This window comes from Oryzias melastigma, linkage group LG10, assembly GCF_002922805.2.
Source record: "Oryzias melastigma strain HK-1 linkage group LG10, ASM292280v2, whole genome shotgun sequence".
NCBI classification, from domain to species: Eukaryota; Metazoa; Chordata; class Actinopteri; order Beloniformes; family Adrianichthyidae; genus Oryzias; species Oryzias melastigma.
In genome coordinates, this window is record NC_050521.1 from 7,769,380 (window position 1) to 7,788,185 (window position 18,806).

The window sequence follows — 18,806 nt, forward strand, 5'->3', positions numbered from 1 at the left end:
GTTAAGCTTAGATCGATTCAGATCAATTAATGGATTTTATCAACCCAGCCCTAATTAAAGGATCACTTTAACTTCTAAATCCATTTTGTTTGAACAGGAAAATAACACAAATAGTTATCCCATTCAGAAGTATAACATTTTGATCAGAGAAATAGATAAATCCGATTCTGTCGTTTGGCCCTTAAGTCTCTTTCAGTGTCAATTCCTCTCATATCATTAGTAGCAGAGCACAATTGATATTTAGAAATGAGCTACTCACAGAATGGTCCCGGGACAGTGTTGCTGCAGCTCAACAATGGATAAATATGTGATTTAGCCAATTACAATCAAGAAATCGTACACAGTGTTTACAAAGTGCTGAGGGACGCGTAATATTGGTTTTATGACGTGACCCTACAGGCCGCTGGAAATTTGAACTCAGGCAGACATGTGGACCGTTCATTAATTTAGATGGAATCAATTGTTTTTTGAATGTGAAACGAGAGTAAACAACACTCATTTACTTACTTACATACAAGAGAAATATTAGTTTTTGAAGAGATAATCATGATCGTCTTTTTTTTTTTTTAATCCAGAGGTAAATGACAAATACATGAATATATGTTAGAATTTCAGAATTTGGAAATATATATATATGGATGAAACTCCTGTATCTGTTACTGTTTGGTAATTTATTTTTTAACAACATTATGTTTTTTATTCATTTAGTCCATCAGAACACCAGATTCATTTGCTAAAATATGACCTAAAAAAAGACCTGCAGTCACAGTTTAGCATTGCTTTAAACTTTTATTGATAAAGACAGTATCAAAGTATTAACACTGATGTTGTAGTAACTCGGATTATTTTAAAGCATTGCTCGAACATTTCTTCATACCCCCCACCCCCACCCCCCACCCCCCATACGCACACACTCACATCAGTCCAGGAGTTGCTGTCATGATTGCAGGACCAGCTCCATGAACAAAATACTCAGACTTCCCTCGACGACAGCTTTATGGCATTCGAATGATTCACTTCATTTATTTAGCTTTTTTTTTTTTTTTTTACGTCCCACATTTCTCAGACGTTCCTAAATCAGTTTGGATGTGCTTTCTGTGACATTTAAGTGAAAAAGCTTTAGCTGAAATTAATGATTTGTGAAATGAAATTTAATTTAGCATGGCTTAATGCAATTTCATGACATCTAGGTTGAGATTTAGTGATTTGGACATAAATTAATATTTATCATGAAAAAGATGTATGACTGCAGAAAACAATATTGAGCAAATGTCAGGCTGGATTTTGTAGTTTTTTGTGAGGAACATTATGCAGCAGCTTCACCAGCAAGAATCCCTTTGAAACACAGATGTGGTGATACAGCTTCAACGTTTGCAATAACAACAGAAATGATATGGTTAAAACCTTTATTAAGTAAATTTTTTTTTTTTTTTGGAAACTAAAATGCGTGAAAATAATACAAAAGAAATATGGTTTTTGTTTTTGTGAGAAAAATAATGAATATATAAGCTTAATACAAATCCTAAAGGAATTAAAAAATTCTGATGGATTTTTGAAAACACATTTGCAATAATCAAAATCGCATCCGTGTTAGTGCCCACCTCACGGTCCTTTGCTCCTCTTCCCTCAAACGGTGAGCTGCATGGGTGAAACTGGATGCTGAAAGTTAAAGAATGTGTAAAATGTGGAACACATGTGCTTTAATGCCAGCTTGCTGTGAAGGATGTGAGGGTCATCCACCTTTCAGAGACAACAGGATCTCTGTCAAAGCTGTCGGAGGAGCTCCGGTTTAAAACAATCATCACATCTTCCAACACTTTCCCGTCCAAGAAGAAAGAACACAGAAAATACACTTTAAAAATGTAAAAAAAAAATGAAAATAGCATTTTTGTGTTATTCCCTGTTAGTGGATAAATATGGATTCATATTTTTTGATGATTTTTTTTTTTAAATAAAAGTTTATTTGGGCTTATGTATTGTACATACATGTAGTTTTGTTGGTTATAAATTTAGTTTTGCAGTACATGCTTTTTTATTTATATATAAATGTCAATCTAATTAAAAAAACCTTAAAGATTTACATTAATAAGCTTTAGTATTATACGTATTTTATAACAAAGGAATGGATTACAATTATCAACATTTCCGCCCAATGGAGAAAATCTAATTCTCAATTCAAATACAGACAAAAAAATTCAATCAATTATGGTCAAATACATCAAACCAACCTGGACAGGTTTTTTTTTTTTTTTGTCTACTAACTTTTGGATTGGATTGTCTTCAAATTGTTTTGCTAGTTTATATGTGGCCCCCTATATAGGATTTAGTTTGATTTATTATTTATTTTCTATGTCTGTTACACTTTCCTTCCATGCACTAAGTTATGTTTTGTTTTTGTTTTTTTCTTTTGGCAATTATCTGCATGAAAAGGCATTTACTACCCTTTCTAGAAAAATGCAAAAATCTTTAGTTTTCTGTCATTTAGTTTCTTCAAAATTAAATAAAATAGGTGTGCAAGTTTTCTCTTTTTTTTGAGCGGTTGTTCTTTAAAAAATGACTCAATCCGAAGATCAAATGTACATTTCTATAAAAAGTAAAAAAAAAAAAAAAGGGATAAATCAAATTTAGTTTTAAAGCAAAATGCAATATCATGAAGAAATGTGAAAAGTGTGAAACATTTCTGTTAATTTAAATATACTTTTAAAATGTATTTGGGTCTGCGTTTATCACCTCATCTCCATTGACGACCATCTTCTTTCCTTGTACTACAAATATAAGTGTTAACTGCAGACATTAGCAAACAGAACCCTGAGTCTTTCAAAAGCTCCAGCATCAGCATGGGGAGCTTCCACCACACTATCCCCAGCTGTGTACGCTGCATTTGCCTCCAGAAGAGGGCACTCTGTCTCTGATGTTTCTGCATCAGCTGTAACAGAGCTCTAATTCTCTCCTCAAGCGCCCCACAAGAGCCCCTCAGTGTGACAAGTTTACATAGACCATCTGCAGACCTCCCCACCGCCATAAAAACACTAATCACAAGGTCATAAAATGTGACTCCATAACGACACCCTGAATGCAGTGGAGCGGCTGCCGAACACGCGGGGCCTGCGGACTGCAGCTCCACATGAATGTTCTTATTGATTTTCCTTCTTAATATTCATTTTTGGAGCCGTCTTAAATCTGCCTCCAGTCATTTTGGTGGGAAGTTGTTACCAAAGCAGTTACGACTTTAAATACTTATAAGACAGGACTGAGCTGTTCATAAATTCATCTTTATTATGTTTACTTCTTTACCACATTCTCTGCAATTATAAATGGAAAAAAAACACACCAAAAACACCTTTTCCATAGACAATATTTGAAAACGTTTTTTTGCAGATTAACCCTTTAACACCAGAGCTCCAGTGTTTTAGCTTTTTTAGTTTTTTTATTGTTAGCACCATCAACGTAATTAGGTTTTCTCCAATTATGTTGATTGTGTTAATGGTTGAAAAGTTACAGTATGCTAAAGATTTTGTGTTAAGTGTCGTTGGCGACCCCTCAGGTGTTAAAGGGTTATGGGGAGGAGTTATCTGTCCATCCCTAATTTTGTTTCTCTTTTCCAGGCAAGGCATATTAATTAATTCATATAGCACCTTTTGTAAATGCAGGCAACTCCAAGTCCTTGATAGAAATGCAAAAGCTTACGGTAAGATGAAATGATAAACAATAATCAAAAAAAAAATATCATAAAATAATAACTCAAGTACGAAGTCCCCCTCCAATGAGAATCAAGTTTTTGAGTTTTTAACATGCATTTGTGGCATTTTTCTTATGAAAGAGAACAAATGTAACAAGAAATCATTTCATTTTTGCATATCCGAGTATTTCTCCTTTTAAATCAATCAAACTGTTGCAGACAGACTCTGTTTGAATGAATGATCTTCTTTCCATCAACAGCTCTGCTGCACATGCACTAAACCCTCATCTGTTCCTAGTGTCTAGTTCAGGTTCTGGAGAAGAGAAGATGGTATCTTCACATTGACTGCAGTCAAATGAGCCGCCGTTCACATTTCTGTGGTCAAATCAGCATCACTGGATTTTTGGTGTGAGTTTCATCCAATACTTACGGTAGCAGGACTGAGAACGCTGGAAAATCTCCACCAGACTCCACGGAGCTTCTTGATGTGACCACGGAAATGTGAACGGCGGCTCATTTGACCGCAGTTGGAAAGGATTGTAAATCAATGAAAGAGCATTTTGATGTTAGCTTTGATTATTTTATCAAGAACTCTGAGAAACCAATGATTGAATGTATTGATCACAGTCAATAAACATTGGAGAATTAGCTAAAAGAGTCTTTGGTGAACTGGAAGGAGAAAGAATCAGGATTTTGGAGGAAGTTCTGTCCATGAAGATCTTCACTTCCTCGTTTGAGCTTTTTTTTATTCATCGTTTCATTGAAGTAAGTTTGACTCCATACACATTTTTGTGCAGGTGTGGGCAAACTTTATGACTTGTGAGCCACAAAAGGCTGTAAATTAGACAGAAGGGCAGGATCATGAGCAGATGCTCTGATAACCCACCTCATAATAGAAAGAAATTACATCAAATCTGGATGAAAACGTGTTTTGTTTTTGATTAATAACAAATATGTATATTATAAAACAGAACATTTTGGGTGGTTATTTTAAAACTATGACTTTAGTTCTTGTTTTAGCGCCAATTGGATCAATGGTTTAAGATTTTTCAGGGAGAAACAGAAACTTAGATAAATTCTGCATTCATGCGTTGTTGGAAAGATTGGAAACATGACCGTCACATGACACGCACAAAAAAAAAATGCTGAATTACTTCCTGCACATAAATAAATGTATTTATGGTGTGAAATAGGGAAAACAATATAAAGCAAATGAGGATTATGACTATAATGTATTCCTGCTTGAAGGGGCCAGATTAAATAATTTAAATGGCCCCCGGGTTGGCCCACCCCTGCTGTAGCGGCTCAAAGCACAAGCAGCAACGGTCTGGTGTATAAAAGTATCTCCTCCATTAAAGACCAACCCGATGAATTTTGTGTTTTTGCTGTTTTTAACACGTTCTTGTGGCTTTTTCTGATATTGGAGGAAATATACTTAAAAAATGAAGCTTAAAATTGTGTTTCTGAGCATGACTTTATTTAAATCGTTGTGAATCAGGAGCAGATGAAAAAAATACTGTTGCACTCCATTCTGATGCATCCACTTGCAGACTAATAGATCCATGAACATGTTTGTTTTTGTCGTCCGAGCTGGAATCTGGATCAAAGCTGTACGACTGGATAGCTTCAATATGGCTCAGCAATTTAGTTGCATCAGTAACAAACAGAAAAATAAAAACAGATTAGGCCGAGGGTGTTAGATTGATGGTGAGAGGAGCTGTAAGACAGCCGGGGAGTGTGTAAACAGATGGATGATGGGAAGTGACGGGAGGCTTTCTCTGCGCCAACAGTCCCGCCCACAACTATATATATAATAGATCAATAGAACAAAGAATGATCAGAGTGGGATTTTAGAACCTTTTTTTAAAGAATTCATGTCCTAATTTTCCAACATATTTTTTAAAAATTATGAAATATCCAAAACGGATTTCCAGTAAACTTCTGCATTCTTGCTAAATGTTACCTCTAGTTTAAAAGAGTTATTAGCAAACCTGATTCTCATTTAAAATGAATGAGTGAACTTTAATATCAGACTGACCTTCTTATGTAAACTGAATTATCTAATCTTACATTAGAGCTTTAAATAACTTATTTCCATTTTGGTTTGTTGAACTTTCATACAAATATTTACTCCTGGCAGTTCATTTAGTCATGCATGTCTAAAATATTACATTGAATTCAATTTCATTTAGAATCTGAATGTTGAAGAGAAAGAAAAATCTGGAGGACCAGATTTTAACGTTATTCTATTGTAAACTTTAAGATCAGAATTTCAAAAATAAAAATTCTTTTTTTTCTTATTTAAATAAATGGATTTCACTTCTGCATTATCCTCCAGTGAGATACTCTCATATTTTCAGAGTCAATCGAAGATGGTTTCTCAGGAATGAACAAATTTGAATTAACTATAGAAAAAGGTAATGTCAAATTAAATCAGAACGAGCCGGACCACATCGTTCTGGTCATGAGTGAAGAGCTGTATAGAGAAATGCCCTTAACACAGACACTGCAAAGTACACACAAATACACTGATCAGTAGAAATAAACCAAATCAGATGGAAAAAAATAGTATATTTTATTTTTTATTTTTTTCTCTAAATGTGCCAAAATTCATTTCCAGATGCAACAGGAAAAAACACACAGTGTTAGTAGTATTTTAAGTTGTAAAACGATCCTTTGTGTGTTGCAGATCAAGTAAGCAAAGTCTGAAATCTGGATGTGGATTTAAAGGAAATGCAAATAAAAACTAAATAAATTAAATCATGCATTTTCAAAAACAAATGTTTTTAAATTACATATTAAAAATAAAATGAATATGTCAACAAGATGAACAAAAAGACAAAAAGTTTTATTACATATTTTGAATAAAATTAAAATATCCATAAAATAAGCAAAGGATAAAATGTTCTATAAGAAGTAAATAAATAAATAAAATGAGTATTTTTTATTACATATTAAAATAAAATTAAAATGAAAACATGATAAACAAAAGACAACATTTTTATGATTAATAGAATCTAAATTTCAGGGAAAAAGCTGCAAAATTTAAAAAATGAATATATTGTTCTAACATAAAACGTATCAATAGGCTAGCAACATCCGAATTTAGCTGCAAAATTCTTGATAAATTAATCTAATCAAGGGTTTCTCTGTTTTTGTATTCATTGCTTGTAGTGATTTTTGATTGAGGAAATAAAATCACTGCTTGAACGCAAAAAAATAGAACTTGGCATTAACAGCATTAACCCCATCACTCAGTGACTGTCCAATTCCTTTCTCTTCCATTAAAAAAAAAAAAAAAAGTCGTAAAGAGCGATTGACAGACAGCCCATGGAGCCAAAATTTATTCCAACAACAAGCTGACCAATATGGGAAATTCAACAAAGAGGGATGTTATCGCGGTGAAATCATTGTATGCCACCCACCTTGTTCCCAGACACAGCGGGAGAGGTCAGTGTGCGGAAAGTGAAGGAGAGGCTTTTTGATGGATTGTTTGGAGGCCAGGGTGCTCGGCTCAACGGCGGGCCTCGAACTCAGCGGGCCGGCGAAACGGGCACTTGTCATCTGGAGTGTGAGGCAGCTGGGGTTATCCTCAGAGACACCGTGAGGTGAAGTGGGTGACCATGTTTGAGGTCCACCCAGCTGTGTTCGCCCCTAATATTCAACAGATGTCTGGGATCTCAGCCCGCTAAGTCCTCGCACATGGCGGAGTGGAGGAATCAAAGCAAAGACCCCGCAGCCGGCGGAGCACCGCCACACGAAAACACACTACTGGTGCAGGGGGCACGCACACACAAGCATCTGCATCAAATCCCTGTTATTACACATTTAGTTAGATGATGGGGGCGATTAGGATCAGTCTGTCACTGGGCAAAAGATCAAGATCAGCAACACTTGAAATCCTAAAAAATAAACCAGCTGTTTGAGCGAAAGATGCTAAAGATTCTAAAAATATCAATGAAAATGTGTCTAGTTCTATTTTTGCCTCCAAATTTGTGTTCCTTTTTTTGACATCAATATAAACTCAAGCATCCGATGCAGAAATGTCTGTCATCTCCTGTGCTTTTCTAGTAATATTACCTCATAAATCCAGTTCCAATCAACTCCCTCTCCACTTTTCTCACAACAGAGCTGAAATGGAGTCGCATAAAAAGCGCCACTGTGTTCAAATGCACGACCCATGCAGAGGCTTTTTATTCAGGGCGAGAAAAGGAAAGCAGAGAGCAGCTTTGGTCCAAGTGCTCACGAGGGGAAGAACTTTTTTAAACCAAAAAAGGCAACATTTGACTTAATGAGACATTCAATCGGTGTTTCTCTTCGCTGCCTGCAGGCCCGTTCACACTGCTGGAGGAAATTGATAATAAAATTGGAATTAAAAAAAAATTGTCTGGATGAAATAATCAACTACAAATTAAATTAAGAGACACACATTAAAAACATTTGTGGAAAAAAAGTTTATTTTAAGAGCTTTGTCATACTTTCTTACATCATCTAGGGTTTGGAGATGTGGGGAAGAGTTAAATGTTACTAAAAAAAACTGTCAGAGTAAAAAAAACAGCAATTTTTCACTAACCTACAGAGCCCTAAAGGGAATCTGAAGTTAAAAAATAAATGAAGTAAGAAAAAAAAATTCTTGAAAAAAAAGAACAGGTTTTGTACTATCACACCAGATAGTAACTGGTGCCATAGTACTGGGTGCCCACCAGACAGTAAAAAAAAAGTTATTGTTACCATCTGGTGTGCACCAGATAGTATCTAGTGCACACCAGCCACCATCTGGTGTTCAGCAGATTCTAACCAGAAAAAAAATTCTGGGTAATATCTGGTGCACACCAGCTACTATCTGGAACGCACCAGATAGTAACCAGAAAAAAAATTCTGGGTAATATCTGGTGCACACCAGATAATCACACTAGATTGTTTCTGGTGCGCACCACTTACTATCGTGTCTGCACACTAGATAGTAACAAAAAAAAATTCTGGTTACCATCTGGTACACACGAGATACTATCGCACCATATAGTAGTTGGTGTGCACCAGTGTCCCCTAAGTGGCTCCACACAAACCCACTAGATCACTGAGCTCGGAAATACAGGTTTGAACATTTTATAATCTGTTTTATTAGGAAACTAGTTTAAAAATATACAAAATATACAGTAACATACTTAATTTGTGTTGAAAAGTACCCTAATTTAATTAGAGAGAGCCTGTAAAATCTCAGGGTAAAAAAAAAAAAAGCTGTTCAAAAAATGTCCAGCGTAGGAACTAGCACACAAAAAGATACTAATAAGTGTGATGGGGAGCTAAAAACATTTCGCTAAATTTTTAGCATCAATGAATTGTTTAAAAAAATTTCAATTTACATCCAAGACTTATACCCTTTAAGTGGGCAGCTGAATGGCTTAGTTAACCAGATAAGCCTGATAAGCTGACCTTCACACCACTGCCTATCAATACAGCATCAAGAGGTCCCAAATCTGATTCGGGGATCAGTGAAAGCTGATTTGCTGTGGCGACACCTGAGGGGGTATGACGAAAGGTGAACAACATTTTAGCCTTTAAATCCCACTCCGATCATCTTTTGATCTACTGTAAAGGCGTTCCCGTGGTCTTTTAATTAAGATGATGTTGTTTTTAAGGCAAGTGCAGTGCAACAACAGTTCACTAGAAATTCACCTCTGAGCTGTGGGGGCGGAAGTAAGCCTTCGCTGATATCCCATCATCCCTTTCTTTACTCTCTCTCCTTACAACCCCAAGCTAACATTAGCAGTGCAACAGAAATGGCGATAATTGGAGATATCCAGGAGTAAAACTATTCAGCTCAGACAAGGCAAGTGAAGATGTTAATCGATCTATTTGTCTGTAAGTGGATGCATTGGGATCAGCTTTATCAGGGACCATTTGACCCGTCTATTTCAGTTTCTACATCACAATTTAAGAGCTTTTTTAAACTGCATTTTTAAATTTTGCACCTATAGTTCACCTGTAACACTTGTGTTTGAATAAATCTATACACAAAAATGCAGTCTAATCTTACATTTTATGATCTTATATTAGTCCCTGTTATGAGAAAAATGCTACACAAATATCTTCAAAACATTAAAAAAACAATTTTCATTGGAGCAGCTTTTTTTAATAAAAGAATCTGACTTAATGCAACTGTTACCTTTACTGTTTTCCTTTTAAAACAATGTATATTTTTGTATTGCTGGAAATAAATGGAGGCATCACAGGGTTAAAAGGCTGTGCTTTAATTATGCTGTGATTTCTTTATATTTCTTTTTTGTCTCTGACTAAAATAATTAAAAAATAATAATAATAATTAAAAAAATGAAAATAGAGATTCTAGCTGAAAGTTTTCAAAAAGATGCTGTAATGCTTATTTAGGACCTGAAAGTATAGAAAAAACATTCAAATCCCTGTTTCTTTTTCTTTTTTTCCTTATTGACGATTCTCTAAGTGCGGCTTCTGTTTTCTTGGAGCTCCGTGACATTAACCATGTACCCTGCCAGGGAGAAAACCGCTTTTTCTCCATTATTCTTCCTCACAGCACATAAAAAGAATGTAATTTTTCTCCCTAAGTGCAGATTGTAAAGCATAATATACAGTACAGAAAAGATGAATTAAAAACACAGTAAATTCAGATTTAATTGCATGGCACATGCCTCTGCTTTTTTCAGGAAAAAAGGGGAAATATAGAATTTCATTTCAATGATTTACTGCAGAGAACATTCGCATGCGATTTTTTTTTCTTTCCTCAAGCCCCCTTTCTCCTCATTTAACTTGGTTTCCCTGGTTCCGCTGTGGTCTTACATGTGTCCTACGCTTACCCGCAGCGTTAGTCATGGAGACCCTCCCAGCTATATAAATTCACGCTCTGAGATGTGCACGGATTTGTGCCCCAACATCCTGACGAAACTGGAAAAGATAGAGTCTGCAAATCACGCCTCAGTTCATAGCCAACACTTCTAGCCATCTAAAGAATATATTCATGATTTGGAGAACTTTTATGGGGAAGGTGATGGCAGATTGACACCAGATGTGTCATAAATTATCAGCACTCGGACGCCAAGCTAAACAGCGCAGCATATACGTACAGTACCTCCAAACATGCTGCTGCAATCTGAAATACTGCTCTTTTGTGGGAGGCTTGCATATAATTTTTGCACAGGAACATGTTTTAGAGCAGCGTGATTAAACACATAACTTTTTGTTAAGATTAATTTAATGAGTCAAAGGAGGAGATCACGTATATCGGTTAGCTGCTCAACTTTTTGTGGTTCAATATAGAATTTTTCTATATGATCAATATTTGAATAACTGAAACTCTTTATAGGTATGTCTACATATGGTCCAAAATCTGCTCATTTTCCACTTCAAATCTTCCCAATTTATACATTTACTTACTGGCAGGCAAGAGGTATTTGTACATTAATGCATAATAATAGTAAACACAAACATTTAATGTTGCTAAAAAATACAGAAAAGCAGGTGTGGAGCTATAGGGGGACAAGGAGAGGCAGCTGCCCCCAATTGCCTTCCCAACTTTTTAGTCAATATTAGTATAATTGCAGTTAAATGTTAAGGAATTACAAGCTTCTTTAAAGCCTACTACATCAAAAAACAATAAAGCATTTAAAATATTTTAAACCATTTAATGATATCTAAAAAATAGAATGTTGCTACATTTTTAATTAAATTTATATAGTATCAATTATGACATGTTGGGTAGGTTTTTGCTCAAAAATAATGTTAGTTTAAGATAGAAAAATATAGACATGAGTGTTCAAGGGAAAATAATCACTTAAATTTGAGACACATAACTTGTTGTAACTCTATTGTAAAGAATTAATTATAAACAATATTGCTTTCTTTGAATACAGTAAATAGTAGTTTAAAAAATAATAGAGTTATTCTCACCATAAAGGTTTGAAAGTCAGTGAACGTTTTTTGACCAAAAGGGAGATTTTCATGGAAGCAGCCATTTTGAAAATAAGTAGGAAAAGCCGTTTTTTTTTTACCCCTAGTGGAACAGTGAAGAACTACAGCACATAAAACATTCACAAAGTTATAAACAATAGGTTTTAAAGGTAAAGTTTACTAGACTAATACATGTGGGTATTAAATATGATACAAAGGGTTATGTGGGGTCATGCATTAGAAATGGAACGTAATATGAAGTACTGATGTTTTAATATTAATAGAAGCAACAAAACAGTTTGGAACAACTGTAAAAAGTGTAACTTTGGATTAATTAAAAAAAGCTCTGTAATTTGTTAAATTTTAAATTATTAGTTTTTATCAAATTATGTTTTTGAGTTAAGTAAACCATCAACCCCAAATTTTATTTTGATGAAAACTAAAAAAATTAAAAGTAACAAATCGCAGAACTTTTGTTAATTGATCCAATCATTCACTTTTTTCAGTGTAGTCTTGATTCTTTCTTTTGTAATGGCCTTTTTTTCCACCCTTCTGTTTATCACCTGTTTCCTCTGTTTATTTTTAAAGAATTATCAGAGGGTATAGTGAAATTATAAATGGAACTTGTTTTTTCCCTTTTTGACTTGTGGACTGCAGCAGCACAAGACGTGGTCATTCAGCCGAAATAATCCCCCTGTCTAAGCATGGCTTCTATGTGTAGGCACTCCAATGACGTCTTTCAGAAGGAACGTGTCCCCCTGGTTAAAGCGCCAGACGCTGCGCAGTGTAAGTGAGTGTGAACGTAAATAAACCCCATTATAGCAGACATCTCCGCCGGCTCCTGTTGCACTCCCGAGGTAAACACAGAGCTTCCTGTGAAGTACTTCTGCTGCTCTTGTGTTGAGATCAGCCGCAACAACACTAAAATGTTAGTACCGCTGAAGGGAAAGGTTTCCAGTTGCATATTGGGTTGAGTAACTTACAGTGAAAAGGTCAATTAAGAAAGTGTGTCAGCAAAATTTGAACTGAGTCATAAGAGTAGGAGCTAGAATATATCTAATAATATCCCTAACTGCAAAATTAGCTAACGTAAGTAATGTAATTTCCATTTTTTTTAATATTTATCTATTAATTTGATTTCTATGCTCCCTATTTGTTTTTATGAAGGGTTTGCTGTAGAGCATACCAGCTCTTTGTATGAGAAAATACACATATGCAACAAAAAATGTGTCAGTTGAACTTTTTCTTTTTAAGAGAACTAGAAAAAAAACCCTCTGGATTGCACTTTTGAGCCATCATTCTACATTTGCTGAAATATAGAAAAATATATCCATTTCTAAAATACTTTCTATGTTTAAAATCCTCTAAGTTAATTGCAGAGTCGCATCTTTATACAAGTCTTTAAAATATCTTTTTAAATAAAAAAGGTTTGGGAATAATGCTTTAGAAAGGGAATTACACAAAGAACTAACAGTTTTGCAGATGACATGTATATTTACATTTAAGTCACCGCAGATTCATCCAAATATCACTGAGTGAAAGCAAAAAAAAAATGTTCCACAGCTAAACAAAGACAACAATGAAACAGTTAAAGTTGTTTTTAACTGTATTCATTTTTTTATTTGTTCTGTGCAGGATGGGTGTGATTTCACCTGTATGTCCTCCCAAACTAGGTTCTCCTGCAGATGGTCACAGCTTCCTGGAATCATCTTATCAGGATTCATTTTTTAATGAAGGTTCTCTCCTGTCCTCATTATGGAAGCATGTTCTGTTCACTCTTTCGAGCATTATCCCCAAGTATCTGTTCTTTGTTATTGGTCCGTTTTTTTTTTCTTGATGTGGAAATTTTTGTTATTAAATTCTTTGATCGTTCTGGATGGTGTTTTTTTTCTCTAACCGCCAACCCTAAGACAATCATCTTTGGCCCAGAGAAACAAAAAGAAAAGGTTTATTATCACATTTACTCTTTTTATCAAAAACCTATTCTATGATATTTCTGAGGTGAGGTCACACAATGACTGGGTCATCTACAGTAACCACATCGATTTTGCTCTGACTGGTGATGCCTGCCTAGACTATTGCACCCCCTTCATCACAGCAAACCCTAGGGACCATGTTCACCACAGTGTACCACTCATCTCAACACTGACGTGCAAGGTGACCCGACACTTGTGAACAGGACCGTAGAATATTGCTGGATTGTCCACTGTAGATGTCTACGGTGTTGTGTCTGTGCCATCTGCAATGGTCGTCTGGCATTCAAGTCAAAGCGATGGAGTCGGTTGTGAACTCTAGTACCCCTAAAATCTGTTAAATGTCCTGCCCAAGTTCATCTGCAACATCTTACTACCTACAACCAAACTAAAGGCGCAATAGGGCCAACTGTGGTATGTGTTTTGGCCAAAGTTGTGTAACACTGTACAATTGTAAGACAACACAAGGAAAAATAAAAGGTAATGTTTATTATAATTTGCACAAATGTTTTTTATTGATGCAGAGGGGTATATATTGTTTTTGACACATTTTTTTTGTATTTTGGATCCACTTTTGCTGAATATGACATACAAGATTTGAGGTGTTCACATCACAAAATAACAAATCATGGCCACTCTCTAAAGATGCACGAGCTAAATAAATGTTGATGACACTAATGTCACAGCCTGAGTATGTGGTTTGAAAGCTCCTGCTGATTTTCAGAGTCTCTACAGAGAGCAGAGGTGCAGATTTTTATGGTAGCTGGTCATTCTGTAAAGACAGCTGCTCTGACAGGACCACCTAGGCCCTGTGTTTATTGTTTGAGAAAGTGCTTTGGTGCACAGAAGCCGGAGAAGGCTCTTAAAAGATGTGGAGCTCGACAGGTTAAGGCAGGTCTGAAAAGAAGAAGCAAGGGAGCCATGAAACTGAAAGTGGACGATGGGGAAGAGCACGTGCGGAGAAGACAATGACTGTAGGCCAGGAGGGCACAAGAGAGCCGTGCCCTGAGAGGGGATCCGAGCCGACCCCCTCCCAGGTGTCAGTGTTATGACATGTGTGCCGCTCTGCTGTTTTCTCTCACAACAAGAGCACTTCATCTGGCAGGGTGGCCCATCCTCATAAAAAAAGATCTAGATTTACATGCTGGGGATCAGACTATACACCTTCTCCTCTTCCTGTTGCTCTTACACTTCACTTCCTGTGGGCTTGTGTTTGACTGTCAGCAGTGATAAATAACTTTTGACTTGAAAAGCAAAGAGTTTGGCCCCCCTGGTCTACATCCAAAAAAAGATACTGTTATAGTGTTTCCGCACACCTTACTTGTCTTGTGTTAAAAAACAAAAGATATAGTCTACTCTTAAATCAGCAGTCAAAGTTAAACCTTTTTTAATCTAGATCCACCAAAATGGAAGTCTGTTCTCTTCTGACAGAGACAAGTGCAACAAAAAAAAACAGAAAACCAGCAGCTTGAATCAGTGAAATCACGACAAAGAGAACAAACCGTAAGAAAGGTTATTGAAAAACAATCCAGCCCTCAATATTCTTCCAAAATAAATCCCAACTGGCTTCCTGCTGAGCTGCAGCCTCAGTGAACCTGTGCAGGGATCAATCCTCTACACCTGGAGACAAGGTAAAACAAAAAGTGTCACATTTCCTCAAACGTTGGATTGTTTTTGCAAAACAGATTACCGTGTTCAGTATCATTAAGTGTGGCAAACGTTTTCTTAAAAGTTTCTAAAAGTCACAAACATAATCTTGTCAGTAGGTTTTCAAGTGCCCCTAGTGTGTCAGAAATTCTCTGACCAGTTTCTTTCTAAAGTTTCACCCTGTTGAAATTGGGAAGTTCTCTGATTACTGTTTTACTTCCTAGTAAATACAGCAGAATTTCTGCTTCCATGTAGCTTGGGGTTGTTTTTCTAACTTCATTACATTCACCACTGCCCTACGAAAATCCAAAAAGTAAAGATGCAAACTTTTGTGACTGCCTGGGTTATTCTACCTGTTAGACCCACAAACTTGAGGACCAGTTTCTATCCTTTTTTTCCGCCTTGTATACCTCAAACGCTTCTAGGATCTTGTTATTTTCTTGCATCACTAATGGGCATAATGTCTACTTACTTCAAGCAAATTAAATCATATCAAATGTTTACCCTATTGGTTGGTTTGGCTTGTTTGATTGTCTCACTATAGGTTCCCATACAAATAAGTCAATAAACGAGAACCAAAGCAAAGTTCGGGGAACACCAAGCATCAAATTACACGGTACTTTAGACATCTGACCATTACTATCTCTTTGTCTTTTAGCTGCTCCCGTTTGGAGTCACCACAGTAATTCCTCCACTTCCATCTATCTCTGTCTTGTTTCCTTCTCAATGACACCAACAACCTCTATTATCAACCCACATGTCTTCCCTTTATCAAGGAACCTCTTCTTTGATCTTCCTCTATGCCATTTTCCTGGAAGTTCAAATCTCAGAATCATTTTACCAACATCATCTATCATGATCTGTTCCTCCGATGGATTCACTCCTGATCTTATCCATCCTCATCACTTCAACAGAGAACCTCAACATCTTCATCTCTACCCCCTCCAGCTCTTCCTCCCCTCTATTTCTCAGAGCTGCTGTCTCTAAACCAGAGCTGCCCAATCCTAGTCCTCAGTCAGTTTTGTAGTTATCTCTGCTGTTTTCCGCTGATTAGTGGACTCAGGTGCCTCCTTATTCTAAAGTCTCCTTGTTGATTTTCCTCATTCCAGGAGACATATCAATTACCTTTCTTCCAGTCTCTCTGATCCCTTTGACTGTTTCTGTCCAGTCAACTGAAAGAACCTCCTGGTCTCCAAAAGCCTGTTTCAACTCCTTCCTAAAAGCCACATAACACTCTCTGCTTTTCAACATCCACCAGTTGGTACTCTGTGATGACCTTCTCCTCTTCAGCTTCCACACCACCGGAATCAACCTACACACCACCATCCGGTACTGTCTGACCTTCCAGCCACAACTCAGAAGTAACTGATTTCTGCCTTAGATGTCATAAACTTGCGTGCTTCACTCTCCACTTGTATATTCGTCTATATGCTCCTCTCTTCTGAAAAATGTCTTCACCACTAACATTTCTATTATTCTGACAAACTTCACCACCATCTGTCCTTCTCCCTTCCTGAACACCAAACTTTCCCACTTGTTCCTCGTCATCGCTGTTCTCCTGTCCCAGGTTTTGCCAGCTTACTTTTCATTTTGTTCCCGTACTAAGCAGGGGACATCATTTCCTTCTTAAGAGCATTGTTTATTTCATGCTGGGGGTTCTATTGTGTGTGGGACATGACTTAAGTGTAGTTGTAAGTATATTGCAATTTACTTAACGTTTTCTAATTCTCATTTCTAAAGTCCTCAACGTGTGACATACTAGACTGCAAGAACAGATCTCATCAAGTGTTTAAATATTTTATTACACTTGAACTAAAGCAGAACTGACTTACCAGTATCTTTTCAATGAGATATAATGATTTGTTTTAAGATTATTAACCTTGAATATCTTGTTGAGTCATTTCATCTTGAAAACAATGTATGTTTTAAGCAAAATATCTAATAAAACAAGTTTTTTTAATTATTATTATATGTGAAATTTTTTGGCTTAAGTTTTATTATTGAACAGTAGGTGGTCTTGTTTCAAGAAACAGATTTGATTGATTGAGAGAAACTGGACTCATAGCAGAGGACAAACACATTCAACAACAGTAGGGCAGAAGTCTGAAAAAAAACACTTTTTTCTTAAAATTTAAAAATTAAAGTCTTACTGTAAAATAAGCACAATTGACTGTTGTTATGCTTCAATTGAATATTTAGGATCTTTGAGGAAAAGTGTATAAGCTGTGAAACTTTATGTTTCTCTTATTTTAAGACCTAATATTTACAATAATCAGAGAAATATACCTACAATTGAGTATTTTGCCAATTTTAGGATTCTTTTGTAAAAAAGGCATTTTAGAGCATTTGATATCAAGAAAGCTTACCAAAACAACTCATGCTTATTCCATTGGCATATTTTTTTTAAGTTATGACAGGATAAAACATTTTTATTCTGTTTTTTTTTTTTTTTTTTTTTTTACTAGTTTTGAAAATTACTTTTTTTTCAGTGTTGGTACTTTTTCAAAATGAGATTATTTTCAGTCCTGCAACAGACAGGTGACCTGTCCAGGGTTTACCTCACTTTCATCAAACAGTATCTGTGATAGGCTCCAGCAACCCCCTGATCCCAAAAGAGCTTCAGCGGAACTAATAAGATGAATAAATAGATCTTATTTTCATTATCAAACTGCGTTAAGATTTAATTGCTTTTGTCAAAAAATGAGGGTAATGTTTGAATATGAATACTGAAGATGGACTAAAATATATTTTTCATGTTGCTCAAAACTGGGCCCATTGTCTTTGACACACATATCTTTATTGAAATGTTGCCTCCGTCAGCACCAACATGAGGTCACTCTTTTAATCAGCTCACGGTTCACTGGGTTTCTGGCGCCAGTAAAGAAACACCCTCATCTTGTTGCACAAATAGGGAAGCCCTTATGCCCTGTTGCCATTCCCAATATATTCCAACTATGATGATGTTCCCACACAAATATTTCACGTTGAATGCCGCTCCAAGACTCACAGGGAGCGAACGAGAGAGGAAACCTGGGTTTTATCACTCTCAAAAAGCAGCCAGCCAGAAATCAAGAAAAAGTCCTGACTGACTTTGCCAAGAAGGTCCCTGCAGCTAACATGTTAGCATCTCTATTCATGAAGACGCCCGTGCTTTGTATGTTTGTTTATGTTATTTAACACACGAATTTTAAACTAAAATAACTGAAATGTCAATCCCAACAGCTACAGTATTTTCTTTTGGTTAATTAAAGCAAACTTTGCATGAACAGACCTTCTTACCAAAACATCCCAAAGTGCTTCATAAACACGAGTCACATGCACTTCAGTGGGACTCATACATATGGTGGTTAATTAAGATGATTTATCTCAATCCAATTAAAAAAGTGTAGCTTTGATCTTATCTCCTTTCGTCCAAACATACAAATTCATCATAAAAGCGTGTTTCTTTGACAATTTCAGCAGCCGAAGCATTTGTCAAGTTGTGACCGAGAAAAAAAAACATGTATTTATTCTTAAATAAATTCAATAAAAAAGTAAATACAGTCACAAACTGCCTTACTCACTCCACCGTGAATTTGCATGACATT